Raw genomic sequence first — 18,843 nt, forward strand, 5'->3', positions numbered from 1 at the left:
TGAATTAATTTCCCTGCCCCATGTCTGGTAAATGCGCAGGATAGGAGACTACAAAAGTGGATATATTGCCCAATGCCCATGAGGATAAGAGCCATAAAGGACATTAAGCCCACCCCCACCTCAACCAGAGGGTAGACTTTCGTTCTCCCCCAGCCCACTTTAATCAATGTTGAGTGGAGGTCAGAAACATCTTCAATCAATTAAAAAGTGAATCTTGTTTATGGGTTTTTCTAGTGAAAGTGGCGTTGGTAGAAAAACATTTCTTTTACTACCAAGACTGTTGGAAATTGTTAGTCCCACACATGGTCAAATATTTGATCTTGGTAGTAATGCGAGGACTCAACCTCACAAATGCTGTCAACAGAGCATATCATTGATTTAATCTCATCTAGTACTGTGCACCTTAAGGTCTCACCTGTAGTGCCTGTCATCCATACCCGAAACCTTGCCTCATGGAGTATGTCATGTTTGCAGAGTGTAGGTAGCAAAAAGCGACACTATGGAATGGTGCCAAAACCAGGTAATTGATACTCATTGGTCCAGCAACCCACAAACCTTGGTGCAATATGTGTACTGACAGTTCAGTGCACAAAGTGCTTCATCGTCATGCTGTTAGGCCAGAAGGCGGAAGGAACGGGTGAAAACACTGCTAATGCTACATGGCAATTCCATAATTGTAAACAGTACATTCTTATAGAGGTGTGGAGCAGCAGCCAGAGCCACTGGCTCTGGTGCGGGTGGCTAATGGTTCCATTGTCGGCAGCAGATCAGTATCATTTGACTCTGGCCAATAGCTCACTTAATCTCCCCAACAGCCCCAAGTGCCTTCAAACCTTAAGGGCTGATTTGTTTGTGCTTTACAAATAGGAATTATTATCATTACTCCTACCTGGTATGCATGTTATAACAGAGTATTGTTAGCCAAAGTAAGTGGTATTCTGATGAGAGTATGTAATTTACTGCTGCAGGGGTCTCTAACCACTGGTTGTCCTGATGAATCCACAACTTACAAGCTGATTTTTCTTTATGTTTATTATGTATTTCTATTGGATATATTTTAGAGATTGTGACACATAGCTCACACCACACTTAAAAAAGGGTTGAGCACAGTACAGGGCTTACATTATAGGGCATCACCAGCATCTGGTCCTGGTTAGGTATTAACAGTGTAAGTATGTAGTCTTTAGGGCAATAATGGCAACACTTATATCAGTCAGGAATGCTGAAGTTATCTCTTATTTACCTGCTCTATGTCTTGATTTGAACATCTGTCATTAAATACAGGTGGTCCGATTACACAACTATCAAAAATCAATTTTGGTGTTACTCCCAGGAGGTGTTGACTTATTTTTTTCACTCACTTTTTTTTCTAAGTTCACTTCCTCTTTCTTGGTCACTACCCCTTGTTCTAATATTAAAGCAGTCTGCGGTTGGGATTACGATATCTACACAACCTTATAAGGCTGTAAGTATGACGGTACACCATTCATCATAACCCACTTGAATACTGTAAATTTATATATGTATGGTGATCTATTCTGCGTATTTTGCTTTGAATGTATGCTGTCTATATTGCCTGCAAAACACTTGGCAGATTGGAGGTTTGGTATATGACTATTCTTCCCTTTTAAATACACCACGAGAAATGGGCGCATTAAGCAAGTGTGCCCTTTCAAAAAGAGGACTTCTATAGGGGCAAAAATGAACCGGAGCTATGGTGCAACATTTGAAAAATAATGCAATTTCAAATATTGAGACATAAAAATCTTTTTTAATGTTCTCCAAAAACCAACATCCCTCGACTATAGAACAAAACTGTTAGGACACAGTTGCAATTGCTCCTAAAGATCAAGGCATCACTCCTGGTCTTAATACAACTGTTAACAACTAAACTGGAAATGTAATCCATACGATTAATTATCCTGAGGACAACACTACTTTTCCGGATCTGAAATCTACCACTCACTTTTCTACTCATTTGCAATTGATTTCTATACTGACAATGGTAGTGAGAAACTAACAGTGAAAAGCAAACTTATTGCAATGTATTACTGCTCGTTGCTGATGATGTAAGAAGTTTGCCAAATGCAGAAAAATCACAGCTTACCTGTTTAGGCGTGACTAAATTCTATGCAAAGGTTGAGAATTCAGTTACAACTACTATCAACTTTTCAATAAATGCAGCAACTAAAGCTCTGACTCTGCAGTCGGACAAAGCTGAGGTACAAATCGAACATCTGCAATCATTGGCTTCTTTGCCCAGCTATGTATAATAAAGTGATTAATTTATGTAACATTTTAGAGAGAATTGGTAAAATAGAAACAAATAAAATAAATTAATATCAACTAATTTAAAAAAAACTTTGTTCACGTCCAGATCTCTTTATTATCAGGTAGCCTAAATCTTACGAATGAAAACATAGATGAAAATATGAACTTGACATTACAAAATTACTGTTTCAATGAATATTCCTCAATTCCATACTCTAATGAGCTTGCAGAGAAATTTGGTCAAGTACCCAATTTAGGTAGTATTGATCAAATTAATGTAGGCAAAATCAAGATCACAAGAGGAATATGTGATTGTCAGAATGAGACAGGAAAAACGTTTAAGAAACCACCAAAGCAAGATAATTCAACCAAATATATTTCATCACTTTCCGATAGATCAAAGCATTTAAATGTTTGACCCAAATGAGATAGTGTTACCAAATAACGTGATCACCAAAACAGGAGCAGAACACCCCTGAAACTGACGTTAAAATTTACATGGATGGTCTCAGCTCCTCAATCAAACTGAGAGAAAAAGTTGTAAACAGTATAATAAAATCTATCCATTGTTTGTGGACAAAAGAAATCTAAGTAAAAATGAAGATAGTTTTCAGTTTCACAACTTTGACGCATCCAGCCCAGTTCAGTATGCTCTGCTTGTACATAAAGCTAAAATAGAACATGGTAGTGAAGGCATAAGCCATCCCACATAACTAACAATACCAATCCAAAATCTTCGCTCTCTCAGCAAAATGGTACTTAGCTGAAGATATTGTCCAAATTGACATTTCCCAGGGTCACTGAATTGCCATCAAGTAACTCACTTCCTGTCAGCTCTGTCGACGAAAAGGAAAAAAAAAAGACGTGGGCCTATCAAATATAGAGAGGGCTTACCATTTTGACAGTAGGGATAATTATTCCTGTAGCCATATCGAGAGGCAAGGAGGCATGTTGCGCTTATTACATTAATGTTGTGAACTCAGTCACCACAGCTTTAGTGTTATTTTGGCAACTACGTATATTCCATCAACGATAGACTATTCAAGAACACACACATTTGTTACTTAGCAGACAATTGACATGGTGGGTATGTTTAAGGTAAAAAAGATATATTTTCTGAATGGGGTATTTCTGTTGGTAGGCACAAAGAATTAAGATATTCCATGGTGTTATTGGATGGTAATAACCAGGACCTGTCTTCTATATGGGTGAAAGGGAATGTAAAATATATAATGCTTCAATATTACAGAGTTTCAGGGTACATGGTTGATCCCACAACAGCGAGCTAGAAATTATCAATGTCATGTCTTTTCTATCATGAATACATTGATCTTATGACACAATATTGTTCATCGAAATATCGCGACACAGGAATATCATGTCAAAAATATCATCAACAGAAATATTGAGATTACATACCCAACTATCGAAATACTGTTTCATAAATATTGTGGAACAGAATATCGCCAGAAGAAAAGTAAGTAGATCAAAGGAATAATATTGCATATATCACTGTATGTCATTTATTTAAAATATTAAAATGAAGAAAAAAGTATGAAATTAAAAATAATTTGTTTACATTCTTAATGTAAATTAAATATATAAATATATAAAAACAATATATGAACAATTTTAAAATTACATTCAAAATATTACTATTAACTTAAAAATGTTACTTAACAAACACACAGACAACAAAAACATATATCAAACATAATCAAGACATTCAATTATTATTAAAAATATAACTTTTGATTATGTACATATTAAAAAGTAAAATTATTGAATTAAAGAAAAAAAATATACAAGGGTTGGAATTTGAAGGAGATATATTTACTATTGTAATTCCAATTCAAGAAAAAGTAGGGAAAGTTTTGGACTTTGGAGGGTTTAGATTTACTATTCCGACTCCAATATAAGCAACAGTAGGGAATGTGTTGACCTTTGGCAGCACAAGATTTACTATTGCCCCCCCAACAAAAAGCAAAAGCAGGAAAAGTGTTGGACTTTGGAGAGGGTAGATTTACTCTTCCCCCTCCAGCGTAAGCAGAATCAGGGTTCTACATTGGAGGGTTTAAATGTTCTATTCCCACTCCAATCTAAGGAACAGTCGGAAAAGTGGGGGACTTTGGCGGGGTTAGGCATAGCGTTTTAAATATTAAACAGTTTCAAAAAAATCAATACATACCCAAAATAAAAATATGTTTAAATAAAAAAATATATGCATTTTTATCTATATAAATAAAAATGCTAATGTTTATTTGTTCAAAATCGCAAATCTTCGAAAGTTCTTCACCGATTGCTTTGAAATTTTGACACAACGTTGGATTCGAATATGCGCATGTTTTTATATACACAATGTTGGATTCCAATATGCACGTGCCGAATACGCGTGTGTTTTTAATCGAAAGCCCAGAGAGACACTAAAAATGTAAATGTTCGTTTGTTCGAAATAGCAAATCTCCGAAAGTTCTTCACCGATTGTTTTGAAATTTTGACACAGCGATGGACTCGATTAAGCGCGTGTTTATATATACACAACGTTGGATTTGAATATGCCTGTGTCCAATAAGCGCGTGTTTTTAATCGAAAGTCGACCAGAGCCTATCGATTTGGTTGCTGCGCAACATCTACAAGGGACGCATAGAGACAATAGTCTACATATATTAGGATGGACAGTTGGTGTCAGGATGGCAGACCGGGAAGTGGGTGGAGGAGTTGGTTCACTTTGCAACATTAGCGCATGTTTATATAGAAACAACGTTGGATTCGAATACGCGTGTGTACAATATGCGTGTGTTTTTAATCGAAAGGCCGAACAGACCCTATTGATTTGCTTGCTGCGCAACAACTACAAGGGACGCATAGAGACAATAGTCACAAAAACATATTGTGTACCCACAAGCATTGTGAAATTAAACATAATATAAACGTTTGCCTACTCTTTTGTTTCTCTTCCATTTAACTAGACTGATCCTCAGCAACGCATGGCCGGGTACAGCTAGTAGATAAATAAAATGTAATGTAAAGCAAAAAAACTAATTTCATAATACAAAACTCATTACAAATAAAAATATTGAAAATATATACACTTCTCTACCTACTACCCGAAGTGCCAAGAAACAAAAAAATAAATAAAAAATACAAAAAAACATTAATCACATTAAATTAGTTATTAAATGGAAACAAATAAAATTAAAATAAATTGTATATAACATTCATTTTAAAAGAAGAATTACATACACTAATCAACTAAATACCATGTTAAAAAAAACAAAAGATACTTAATATCACAATTAACCAATCTAATAGTTTACATAATTATTAACTAATCTTTGAATTAACATAAAACATCATTATAAATAAGAAACAAAAATAACAGTTTCAATAACTACCACCCTATTTCCCTACATGCCAAACAACCTGCTTTTAAATTAAAAATTACTAATTAAACTATAGAATATTTTTTTAAATCACTAACTGTACTAAAATATAAAATAATGGATCAATTAAATATTTATGATACTTAATGATTAAATATTGTATTAACATAAAAAGATATTGGAACATAAGAAAAGTAATTTATATTTAAAATAACTTTCTACCGTTACCCCCTACAAACTCAACAACATGCTACTAAATTAAAAACAACTTATAATTTTCCAAAGAGAGTAACTTAAACATTATTAAATTATAAACTATACAAAATAAATAGAATAACAATTAATCAATTAAATATTTACATAACGAGTCATCAATTATTATTTAACATAACAATTTTAAGAATTACAAGACAATAATTTATATTTTTAAATAGCTTCCATCCTAATCCCCACAAACCCAACCATCTGCTGCTAAATTTAAAAAATACTGATTACATGTAAAATAAATGATTTACTCATTAGAAATTACAAAATATGAGAGGCAAGATGGCGTCCACACGAGTAGGCTGACCGCTCCTGCCTGACCTTCCAAGTTAACGTATGGAGGAAAGCGGGGGACAGAGACAGAGATAACACTTGTGGATTCAGAATATTTTTGCTTAGTAACACTCCTTATTGGTTTTATCATGTAAAAACTGTGAGATACTTACGGTACCTTTTGGGTGAACTCTCCCTCTTCAGAGATGACTGATGCTCGAAGCGTTGTTTGTTCTTGCAGCTGGAATCCACAGATGTCGACGGACTCACTGGGCGGCCGCTGCAGCAGCCTGGCTCCGTAGAGCAGAGATTGCTTTCACCTGGGACTATTCCAGCAACCAAGGAGCAAACTGTCTGTGTAACGCGGGGATGGGCCGAAGGGAACTCGAGGGAGACCGCGAGCCCAAGGCTGAGACTGAGGTGAGCGACAAAAATTTCCCCAATACGCTCAAAAATGCCAAAAATTATTCTGACGCCACGAAAGCCAAAGGGAGTGGGACTGATAACAGAACTATACCTGCAATTTTTTTTGCCACTAAAGATAAAAGGAAGGGGAAAAAGATGGCCTCTGCTTCTGAAGGTGGGCTACAGTTATCAGAGACAACTACAGGGGATATGTTGAATATGCCTGAGACAACGACTATGCTGAATCCGCTGGTGCAGGAAGAAACTGTCTTTGGGAATGCGGTGTGTATTGTCGGTACAGAGGACGTTTTGAACACGAATGACTCCACTGTTTCTGAGAACGCCTGAGGTCTAGCTGGTGTAAAGCAGGATGTTAAACAACTTGCTAATTGCCAGTCTGACACCCCTCAGGGAGACGATCAAGTTCAGCTACAGGATGCAGAATCGGGGATTTTTATTCTTTTTTTATTTTTTTTATTTTTGGGGAACCTTTATTATTACTTCAAGCAAATACAAGCAAGGGCCCACAACCACCCCGTCCGGCCGCTAGTCAAGTCGCAAGTACAGCAAATCAATGTGGGGAAATATAGCAGCCCGGAAGCCGGGGTCTAACAAGTGTCCAGGATATGACTTGTATTCAAGCGTACTGGCCGAAATTCAGGATTCATGAAGGTTCATTTTACAATAAAGAAAAAACTAAGAATCAATGCCATACGGTCATACATGGTCCTACAATAACAAGCATGAATCAGGAAATCCGCAAATAGTGCAAATACAATTGAAGTATTGGGGGTAAGGCATACGAGTCAGGATAAATGTGAACACAAACCCGTTCCGTAGCAAAGCTGCACCCCACCCCTCAAAACGAAACATACTGTAGGAAACATGAAAAACGACGACACCAAAAAGGAAGAAAGACAAAAGGGCCATAGAAACAAATAACGGACAAATTAACAAACCCCATCCCCCTCCCCCCACCCTACACCCCTGCAGAAGGCCACGGCCTACCCCCCCCCCCAGCAGTGTGCCTGTCGCCCTAAATAAGAGACCCGAAATATAGAAAAAGAGGAGAAGGAAGAAAAGAAGAAAAAAGTGGAGAAGGGCCCTCGATCTTGCCACCCGGCCCCCCCCCCACCCCTGCGCCCAGTAAACATCCTAAAAGCAAGGTCAGAATAGTCATGGAAAACATTAATCATCGATAGCACCGTCAATAAAATCCCCGCCGAATGTCCCCCAAATCACCGTCAGCCATCAATAAGTCCTCTTGATCCTAGACGGTATCACCCCTGGCCTTTTCTATCAGTAGTACCAACATACGACCACTTATCAATCGGCATACAGAGCGGCGTGGAGGGTCCAAGTGATCCGGGCGGACCGGGCCTTGTTATTACTCCATGGGACTTCAGCAACCAAAATCCAGCCGAATATGTATGGCGTAAATCCGTCTGTGTCGGTATCGACCCCGAAAACATCCTCAAGTCCGAACACAGTCTCACCATCCAAGGAGAGAGAGTCACACCATCCGGCGAGCGCTGAGACGTCGCCGGGACAGCCCAAGACAAAGATCGGCGTTGTTTTCCCAGCCGCTGATTAGATATGTGCCCCGACCAGTCACTCACATGTACTACAGATCTGTCCAAGGCGATCTCATGAGCCGGGCCTTCCAGCGTCTCCACGAACCTAGGCGTAGCTGGAGCACTCTTCACTGACATAGAGGCGGGCACGTCGGCACTTCCTTGAGATAGAACTGTGCCCGTGTGGAACGGCGGGACAACAATGGCGGCCATCCTTCTTCCCAGGTCGCGGGCGTTACGGATCAGGGTCGCATGCAGGGTCGTTAGAGCAGCCAATATATCTTTGGACGTGGGCTCTTTCTCGTGCCGCCAGACCCCTGAACCCTCCCGCACGGCAGCTTTTCTATCCGGATGTGGTCTGCGTAAGAGGGTGCCAGCCGCCATTTTAGCTGATCCGGCCTCGTCCTTCTTCACCTCACCTCGGGACTGGGCCCCACACCAGGGCGCAACAGGATTCACAGCGAGGACCCAGAAAGTCAAGGCAGGCTTCCTAGAGAAGAGCCACCAAAGGGCTAAACAAAATCTCTGTCGCTCCCCGGGAGCCGCCCGCCGATTCCAGGGGAAGTCCTTAGTTTGCCCGGACACAACACTGGAAAGGGGGCCAAATATCATGCACTCCCCTCGATCCTGCTTTGCCACGCGTCCCCACGAGGCACTCCGCTAGATGGACTGGGTCGTCACTATCGCCATCGGCCCATCAAACCTCCGGTGCCCTCCGGCCGACTCCTCTCCTCCACCAATGGCCGCTCTAGTCACAGTCGCGGCCGGCTGTTCTTCTCACTCGACACCCCGGTCCCAGCTCCGTGAGGGGCGCAAAACAGTCCGGGACATTTCTTCGGGTCTGCCGCACGTAGAAGCCTCAGGAGCAAACGGTCAGTGAAATTTTTCCTTCGCCTACTTAAATATGCCGTTACGGCTCAGGATAGTTGCCAGGATGTATGCGCGGGTGAGAGGGCTCACGGAGCCGAGCGTCTATGCGGCCATCTCGGTCGCTAGCTTGGCTCCTCCTCCGGGATTTTTATTCTTCATCAGAGCAATCTACATCATCTTGTGAAGATTTAGCCTTACAGTATTCCAATCAGATGAATATGGCCGATGGCAGCACTCATAGCAGCATCCGATTGGATGACTGTGAAGATTTTGGCGATGGTAGCCCCCACACAGTGCGCAAAAGACCCAAAATGTCTACAGATAAGGGGGGTGAGCAGAATTTGCACCCGTCTACCAATTATGAAGCAAACAAACACCCGGATGATGATATCTCCTTATCATTTTTATATCAATCAATAATGTCCCATCGAGATGAAACACGTGAGGAGAGCCAAAGGGTCCAAAACCTGTGCCGCAAATTGCAGAATTCTGTTCAGCGGTTGGTCAAGTCTCATGATCATTTCACCTCGAGGTTTAACGAAGCAGAGACTCGAATCGCAAATTTAGAATATGCACTGGCACAACAGAAGGTTATGACTGAAACACTTCGTACCATCAAGGAGGACACTCAGTGGAAAATTGCCAACTTTGAAAATCGCGCACGCAGGAACAACTTGAGAGTGCAACAGATTCCAGAGGGAAAGAAAGTACAGGATCCTCACAAGTTTATTGTGGAATTGTTTAAAAACACCTTCCCAGAGCTTACCAGATGGGACTGGGATAGGGAGATTGAACGAGCCCATAGGTTTCCTTTTAACATCCGTCCTCGTTCTCGACAAGCCGAGGATAAACCTAGAGCATTTTTAATCTCCTTTAACAGTTTTTCGGCTCGTGAGGAGGTTTATCAGTTGGCTCGCCTCGATAAGAAGAGAGTTGGTATAAGTTTTGAATTTTTTGTTAGGCCTGATTTTTGCAGATATACAATGGAGATTCACTGGCAATTGCGTCAACTAATTACACAGTTTCAACTAAAGGGGCGCAAGCATACCTAATGAATCCTGCCAAGTTAAAAGCTATTTTCCAAGAACACACAGGTTTTTTTACTAATGAGGGGCTTTGCAAGGAGTATTTGAATTCCATTTAGCGGTATTAAGATCAAGGGGTTATTATATTCTTTATTTGGGGTATGATTGCTATTATTGAGTAAATCACTCCCGCTTCTTCCAATTTGAAATGTAATAAAGCAAAAATGGGTTTCACACCAGCATTAGCGGAGGGAATGATTTCCCTCTCCCTTGACTGGAGGAATTTGCAAGCAAAGGCAGGGGATGTACGGAAGCTTGGCATCTGCAGGACCATACGTCCTAAAGCCTTGTTGAAGGGGGTAGGGGGGAGGAAGAGTAGTGGGGGGTTAGTAGGGTTGAAGGGTCACTGCAGTGGGGTAAAAAGGGGAAAAAATCCACAGTCTCAAAGAGGGAGAAGACTAATAAAATGGACGCACAGCTAATATGTCCTTGTTTACTTTCTGATAAACTTTTTATAAGGATTCAATTATTTAATCTTTTTGTGCTCTCTAATGGTCTTCAGGGGGATTTTAATATGTTCTCTAAATGTTTCAGGCCTCAACAATATCAATAAAAGGAAGAGGATAACTGCTGAACTGCGGAATATTCAGCCAGATTTAGTATGCCTCCATGAGACCCACTTACCTTGGAGCAATCGGCTCCTCTTAGCAGACTTAGGGTTTTCAGTAGTTGTGGTTTCGCAGCAATCATCAATGATCCGAGGGGTTGCGATCTTAGCCAAGATTAACATTTGCACAATGAGTCGTTGCTTGGCAGATAATTTAGGTTGTTGGGCCATTGCTGAATGTGGGCTGGGAGGCCGTAAATTTACACTATGCACTATCTATGGATCTAATTTAGATGAGGCCTCCATCTTGGAGGATTTAAACCTAGAATTAGCGTCCTGGGCGACACCGTTGATTATATGAGGGGATATAAATATTAATGTAACTAGCCAGGAGTTTATAGGTGGACCCCAAGTTTACAGAGGACGCAAACCTCGAGTCTTTAAGGCCCTCCACAATGTATTAAAAGATCATGGCCTAACTGATGCATGGGGCAATTTATTTCCAACAGACCTAGGGTATACGTTTTATTCTTTTCCCCACAAGAAATTGGTACGATTGGACTACTTTTTCTTATCCACTGCTTCTCTAGTGGGGGCCTCAATGCAAATATTCCCCAGGATCTCTTCCCATCACGCCCCGATTGTTTTGGAAATTGCTGGTCTTGGTTTTGATTTCAAACCCAGATATTTCTGTTTTGACCAAAAGTTATGTGTGAATGATCACTTTAGAGAATGTATGTCGAGGTGGATTATGGAATTTTTTTACAACAATAGACAGTCTGCTCGAATAGATATCGTATGGGATTCTTTTAAAGCTTCTTTCAGGGGGGAAGTGTTGAGTTATGGTCTGTTTTCTTAAAGAGATTGAGCGGTTAGCACTTGAGTTTGGCCAGGTGTCTGGCTATTAAATCAACTTTGCTAAAACACAATTTTTATGCACCGATAATATTGTATTGCATGATCCTAGATTTGTAAAGAGAAGTTACATATTTGGGTGTTAAACTTATAACATCAATTTTAGAATTAGTAGAGGCTAATTGAGGGGCATTATTAAGTAACACAAGAGACTCATTAGAGAGATGGGGACAACTTCACCTTACTCTAATAGGTAGAGGTAATATTATAAAGATGAATATCTTACCAAAGGTATTATATTTATTTAGATGCATCCCCTTGGAAATATTGTCAAATCAATTGCAAAACTTGCAATCACTTTGTTCTAAATTTCTCTGGGCACCTGGCAAACCCCGGCGGGCCAGCAGATTTATAACTCCCAATTGAAAGAGGCGGTGGGGCAATACCTGATTTTCTTTTTTATTACTATGTGTGTTTTTTGCAAAAAATGCGTGTATCACTGACTGGGGAGGAGGTTGGTAACACAGCCGAGGTTCCCACAATATTTCAGCTGATTTTTGGGGCGGGGCAAAACGATGTTTATTTAAAGAAATTGATGTCAGTTATTACAAAAGCACAAGGTTTAAAGTTTTGGAAGCGTCATTTAAAGTCTGGAGGAAAATACGTAAGTTAATTGGTTTGGAAGGGTTAACTTATTATACACCAACGAATGCGCTAAAGTTGCTCCCTCCTATATTCTGGGATAGGCTGGCATTAGGTTGGAGGAACAAGGGTATTGTGCAGATTGGAGATTTCTATGAGGACGGGGGGTTGATTCCACTATATGAAGATCTTGCAAGGCAGTATAGTCTGCCTAACTCTCAATTCTTTAAATACCTCCAAATTTGTGACTTTCTCAGCCGGAAGAACATGGTATTGATACCAAATTCACTTATTGAGGTTGTAAGGTGTCAGGGAAAAATAGGTGTGCTTTATAAAAAATTGCTGTTGTTTAGATCGGATGGTTTGGAGAAACAAAATGTACAATGGGCTGCAATTTTGGGTGAACCTGATATGCCTATAGGGGATGCAATTGTCAGATCCAGGGAAGCTTTTCTATCTGCCAATCTCAAAGTTCAATTTTTAAAACTGCATTTAACTTATACTATACTCCTGCCCGCATGTTTAAATGTGGAGGTCAACTATAGGTGATCGACTGTGTACTGCCGTGTTAAATCAAAGATTAAGGCTGTAAGTCGTGCTCCAGGATTATTCCCCACTCAGGAATATATGTGGAGGTCGCCATGATGGCAAATGTTTCCGATGTGGGAGAGACCATGCAGATAGCTTCCATATATTTTTTAGTTGTGTAAAATTGATTAACTACTTGAACGATATTGAAAACATTTTGTCAAAAGTCCTTGGAAGTCCGCTCAATATTACGCCAGCATTAATGTTGTTGGGGATTGGCCAAGCTGTAAAAAAGGGGAATCCTCTTTATAAGCATTGTCTTTTTTTGTTTGTTGCATGATTGTGCATAGCTTCTGATTGGCTTCGACCTGAACCCCCTGCGGTTAAGTGCAGGCGGGCTAAAATGTATAATTTTGCTAACTTAGAATTGAGTTTGTATTCTGTAAAGGGGGCAAAAAAACGCAAATGTGGCTTGTATATATGGGGGGTCTTATCTGTACATATGAATGCATGATTTAAGGTCTTAAACCTTTAGTGCTTTATAATTGTTATTTGGCTTTTGCTTTGCCTTGTTTTGATACTGTGGAAAAAAAATATATATATATCAAAATATACTATAAACATTGTATAATGATTATTATGATAATATTAACATGTTGGAGAGAGAGGTGGCGGGTTCGAATCTGCCCTTTACACCATTACAGGAGGCCCACATACAACACGCTGAGCTGTTAGAGGAACTACGTGTCCTGGATTACAAAGAATACACTTGCAAACAACATGCACACGCAGAGAAATCAGGGCCCCTATTGGCTCGATTGATAAGAGACGCCCCTGCTCCCACTCCCATATTAGAGGTTAGGGACCAGACTGGGAAGCTGGCCACAACACAATTTGATATAAACACTGCCTTTCGAGAATACTATGGAGCATTGTATGGACCACACCGACGTATGTCGGAAGACTCGTTCGAGGAGTTTATGACTGGGCTTGAGATACCGCGCCTGGAAGGGGCTCAGAGTGAGGGACTAGCACGACCCATCACGGTCGCGGAGGTACGACAGGCTATGCGAGCTCTCCCGAGGAATAAGACCCCTGGCACCGACGGTCTGCTGGCGGAGTTTTATGGGGCGTATATAGACCTGTTGGCTCCACGACTGCACGTGGTGCTCAACGAAGTGAAGAAAGCACAAGGACTGCTGCAGACCTCACAACAGGCCCTAATTGTTTCACTGCCTAAACTGGGTAGGGATAGTCTACACCTAGCTAACTATAGGCCTCTGTCCTTGTTAAATACCGATCACAAGATCCTGAGCAAGGTCTTAGCGACAAGACTAGCTCAGCATATCCCGAGATTAGTCCACCCAGACCAATGTGGTTTTGTGCCTGGCAGGAGCACAGCGATGAACCTGAGGAGGCTCAGCCAACTTACGCTCCATGAGCGTCCACCCACTGCAGCTGAGGGCTGCATCTCCCTGGATTTACGTCAGGCATTCGACTCACTCCAGTGGGATTATATGTTTGCGGCGCTTGAGAGGTTTGGGATCCCTGCTGATTTCATTGCTTGGGTCCGATTATTATACACTCGCCCTACGGCTCGGGTCTGCACAAACAGATGTATATCCCCACAACTGGACATAGCGAGGGGAACCAGGCACGGCTGCCCGCTATCCCCCTTATTGTTCATACTAGCACTAGAACCGTTGGTGTGCAAACTCCGACAAAAAGCGCAACACAGAGGAATCAGGAGAGGCGGAACAACCCATGTGGTATCGGCATACGCGGATGATATTATCCTTTACTTGAGAGACCTACAGGGTGATCTAGATCCCATCCTGGGTATTTTCGAGGCCTTTAGCGCGCTTTCGGGCCTTAGGATCAGCGAGTCTAAGTCGTACGGGTACTGTTTCACTGCTCTTGAGGCGCGTGACCCCTTGCCTTTTCCCCCCTATAACTTTGAAATGGCAGAGACGACCTTCCGTTATCTAGGGATACAGATTTATAGAGAAGAGAAAGACATGCTTGACGGCAACCTGGGCAGAGCCGTAACAGCGCTGAAAGCGCAGGTGCAATTTTGGACCACGTTACCTTTGTCGGTGGCGGGCAGGGTGGCCATCTCTAAGATGGTAGTACTCCCCAGGCTCCTTTACTATTTCACAAATTTACCCTTCTTGGCGCCAGCAGTTATATTTCGGACCTTGAACACAATGATGACGGAGCAGGTGTGGGGCAGGGTAGACGCCGCATTAGCCTAGCCAAGCTGCAGCTACCTACAGCGGAAGGCGGGATGGGAGTCCCGGATCTATTGGCATTTTATTATGCATGTCAGCTGCATTGGCTGGCTTATTGGATTGCGGGTCACAACCTGCATGAAATAGATATGACTTAAACTGACAGGGAGAAAGGTGCCATACACACTCTGTTGCTCCCAAAAGCTGTGATCCCCGGGCAGTCTCCTCCCCTACTCAAGATCGCCATTACCTGCTGGAGAAGGGCTGTACGGTACACATCCTCTGCCTCCTGCTATGCTCCAACTATACCTTTGCTGGGGATCCCACTGGGTACGAGACTATTATCCACTCGGGAGCTCGCAGTATGGGCCTATGCGGGTGTGTCGCAGGTAGGTGACTTTTTCGGAGAGGGTGTTATGATGACCTTTGAAGATTTCCGCAGGGCACACCATGCCCCTGGGGGATCGTTCCTGCTACATGAGGGGGTGCGCTGATACGTCACACAGACTTGGTCGCCAGAAGGCGATGAACCAGGTATAAACACATTACACGATGCAGTACCTGATGGGATGGGGTAGTCATTTAACAAAGTGGATCACGAATGGTATACGTGCCGGGAGAGCGATTTCGCTACAGCCGCTGGCAGAAAAATGGGAAAGGGACGTGGGACGGGAGATTCGAGAGAAGGAATGGGAACGTATCCTTAAATTCCCCAAGAAAGTATCGCACAACCCGAAATGTAAGTTCATCTAACTCATGATTCTACACCGTGCATACCTCACACCACACCGACTACACGTAATGTTCCCAGACACACCTGACTCATGCCCCCGGTGTGGCTTAGAAGATGCGAGGCTAGTACACATGTTGTGGGATTGCCATTAACTATGAAATTACTGGAAGACGGTACACGATGCCCTGCGCAGAGTAGCCCCTAATAGGCCATATGACACCATAGTCTTTAGCTTACTGGGCCTAGATCCTACGGAAAGGAAGAAAAGTGAAGCCACACGGTTCGCCGACCTTGCAATACTGCTCGCTAAGCGCACTATTACCATGAGGTGGAAGTCGAGTAGGCCACCTGACACTGATGTATGGAGGACGGAAGTGGTGAGATGGGGTAAGGCAGAAGGGTTGGGACTACAGCTAGAGGACCGTAAAGGCCTGATAAAGACTCCTATATAGTTAGAATGGAATGCCATGATGTTGTCCTTTGAAATGATTGGTGGGGAGGAGGCGTCTGAGACATTGTCTGTGGCCAACTGAGATGTGATTATTGTTACGGGACGATACATGTTTAGACTCCCCGAGCACACAGCCGTCCCAGATGGAATAGCCCAAGTTTTGGCACGGGTGCACTCTACATAGAGGTAGACAAGATGTATTTGGAATGTGCTTTGTATGTTCCTGAAAGGTGTTACGACAACGATCCAGCCTAAATAAAAGACAGTCACGGGAAGTACCGCCATGTAGATATAACAACTGATATGCCTATATACGAGTGCCTGGGGAGGGAATTGGGTGGGGGGAGTTGGGTGGGATGGTTGGGAATGCAACAAAATGAAAAAAAACAAAATGTTTAATAAGCATGTACAGTACTGTAAACATTTCATTACATCGCAACCTATATGACCTGAATGTACTGTATAATTCTATGCAATTCTATCCTGCAAATAAAAAGTTTTTTTTAAAAATGATAATATTAACACCTACAATAATATAACTAATTTATATTACATTATTTAAAAAACAATATTTAATACAACTATATAAAAGTAAACAATATTATGTGCACTAATATTTATACAACTATATGATTGAGCTAAAAAATATAATTTTTATCTTGAATATTATTATTGTACCTCACAGAATTCTTTACAATATTCTTGAGCATGAGCAAAGCATGAGAAAGCCACGATGGGGAGAGTTTCTTTTGTATTTGTAGATGGTGCATGGACCAAGAAACACCAGGTGGAGGCATAAGTCTGCACTTTGAAGCTTAAGGAATTATTATGTGACTCACACTATGTTACTGTGCGGTCCTACATTTATATCATTCCTGTCCTGGCTACCCAGCCTAAGGAAACAGTTGTGGGTTTTCAGAATTTTATTGACCAGTGAATCAAACTCTTGCCTTGAGCAGGTAAATGCAGTGTGATAAATAAACTAAGGGACTAGAAAGCACAATGTGGCATCTTGCTACAATAGTCAAGATATCCAAGATCCAATAGAAAAAGTTAGGAGAACGCAAGATGAGTGTGAAAGAGAAAGAGACAGAGAGAGAGAGAGAGAGAGAGAGGGAACACAGCAGGCAACAGAGCTAGGCCTGAAAAGGAAGAGCAGCTCACCTAATACTTACCGTTATTTAATATGACAGCTATGTTTCTCCCTATCAGTGTTTCCTACCTATTGAAGCTACGTGGTTGTTATGCTTACCAGTGGTTCCATTCAGTTCAACTGCAGGTTTTTGGTTTTGATCACCCTTCTGGAAGTTGAAGAATGCAGGAGAATTTGGTTGCTTTGTTTAGGATTGTAAGACATCTAATGCCATTTATTGTGCCACGTTTCCCAGTATCTGACTTTCTGTATAGTTGGGAACATGCAAAGAGTGCTTCCTCTACCAGTGTTTGCTTGAATTTGAATGGCTGTAGATTTGGGGAGAACACTGGTGTTGACACATGTAGCACTGAAGCTCCCAACAGCATATTTTGTCTTGGCTTTACTTTAGTATATTGTTTCCTCTCTTTCAATTGCTTTTGCTCGTAATGACAGAGGGGAGCTGTGCATTTCCACTTAGGATTGGCGGTTGCATGTCGGAAGTAGCTCTTTGTCTTAAAAAAAGCAAATCATCATGATCTCTTTGGCTTCCATACAAGCCACCATGCTGCATACCTGCCTTCCTCTTCCTGTTAGCCTTTCCAGTATCAGTCCAGTGCAAACTGTTGGCTATGCCTCATTATATTACACATGCTCAGGTCTATTCCTATGCTGCTTCATGATGCTTTTGGCTCTGCTGCTGGCGACCACAGATCTGTAAGATTCTGCTTTGCAATTTAAGTCCAGCATTTATAAGGATGAAGAGAACATTATCCCATCCTGCATATTCATTCCACTATTTATGAGCCTGAAGACTCTACTGAAAGAAATGCTCCTCGCAAAGGGATTTTTTACCAGAAGGCAATTCTTGTCTTTGCCTTCTACCTTCTAGTGCTATTTGGCGTTCCATTACTGGGGGAATTCCGCTTTAAATCATGTTATTGTCAAGACAGCTAGTGCAGTGTCTGGACCTACTGTGTGATTATTTTTAAAGGGAATTTGCAGTTTTAATCGTACATTTTCAGATCTTCATCCTCAAATGGTCCTGCAATGTGTACAACTGCTCTTGTCTTTACCGATAATGCAGGTATTGTATATTAATATTACTTCATTACTTAAAAATACCCATACTCCCTAATTTGCCAGGTTTCTCCAGAACAAGAGTTCTTTAGAAAAACATTGGACCAGATGTACTAAGCATTTTAATGGTCGCAGACGGTGCCATTCAGCATTTACGACTGTTGAAATGTTTTTTCTTTTGTATTAATCCCATTTTAGGAGTCAGAAAAGTGTTCTGACTCCTAAAATGGGATTTAGAAGGGGCGTGTTGTAGGCATTCCTGCCAAATACTGAATAAGTATCTAATGTGTCAATGTTTTGTGACTGAAATCTGGTTGCTAAACATTGATATTTTACCGACACCTAACAGGTCGCAATAGTGACCCCCTTCTCCTCTGTGAATGTAAAAAAAATAGTTTGTTTAAGAAGAGGCAATAGTCCACTGGACTACTGCCTTTAATTAAACACACAAAAAATGTACTTTTCTTTTTAAGCACAGTCCTGTTTCCTTTAAAGAAAACGGGCTGCAATTAATAACAA

This window comes from Lissotriton vulgaris, chromosome 11, assembly GCF_964263255.1.
Source record: "Lissotriton vulgaris chromosome 11, aLisVul1.2, whole genome shotgun sequence".
Taxonomy (NCBI): domain Eukaryota; kingdom Metazoa; phylum Chordata; class Amphibia; order Caudata; family Salamandridae; genus Lissotriton; species Lissotriton vulgaris.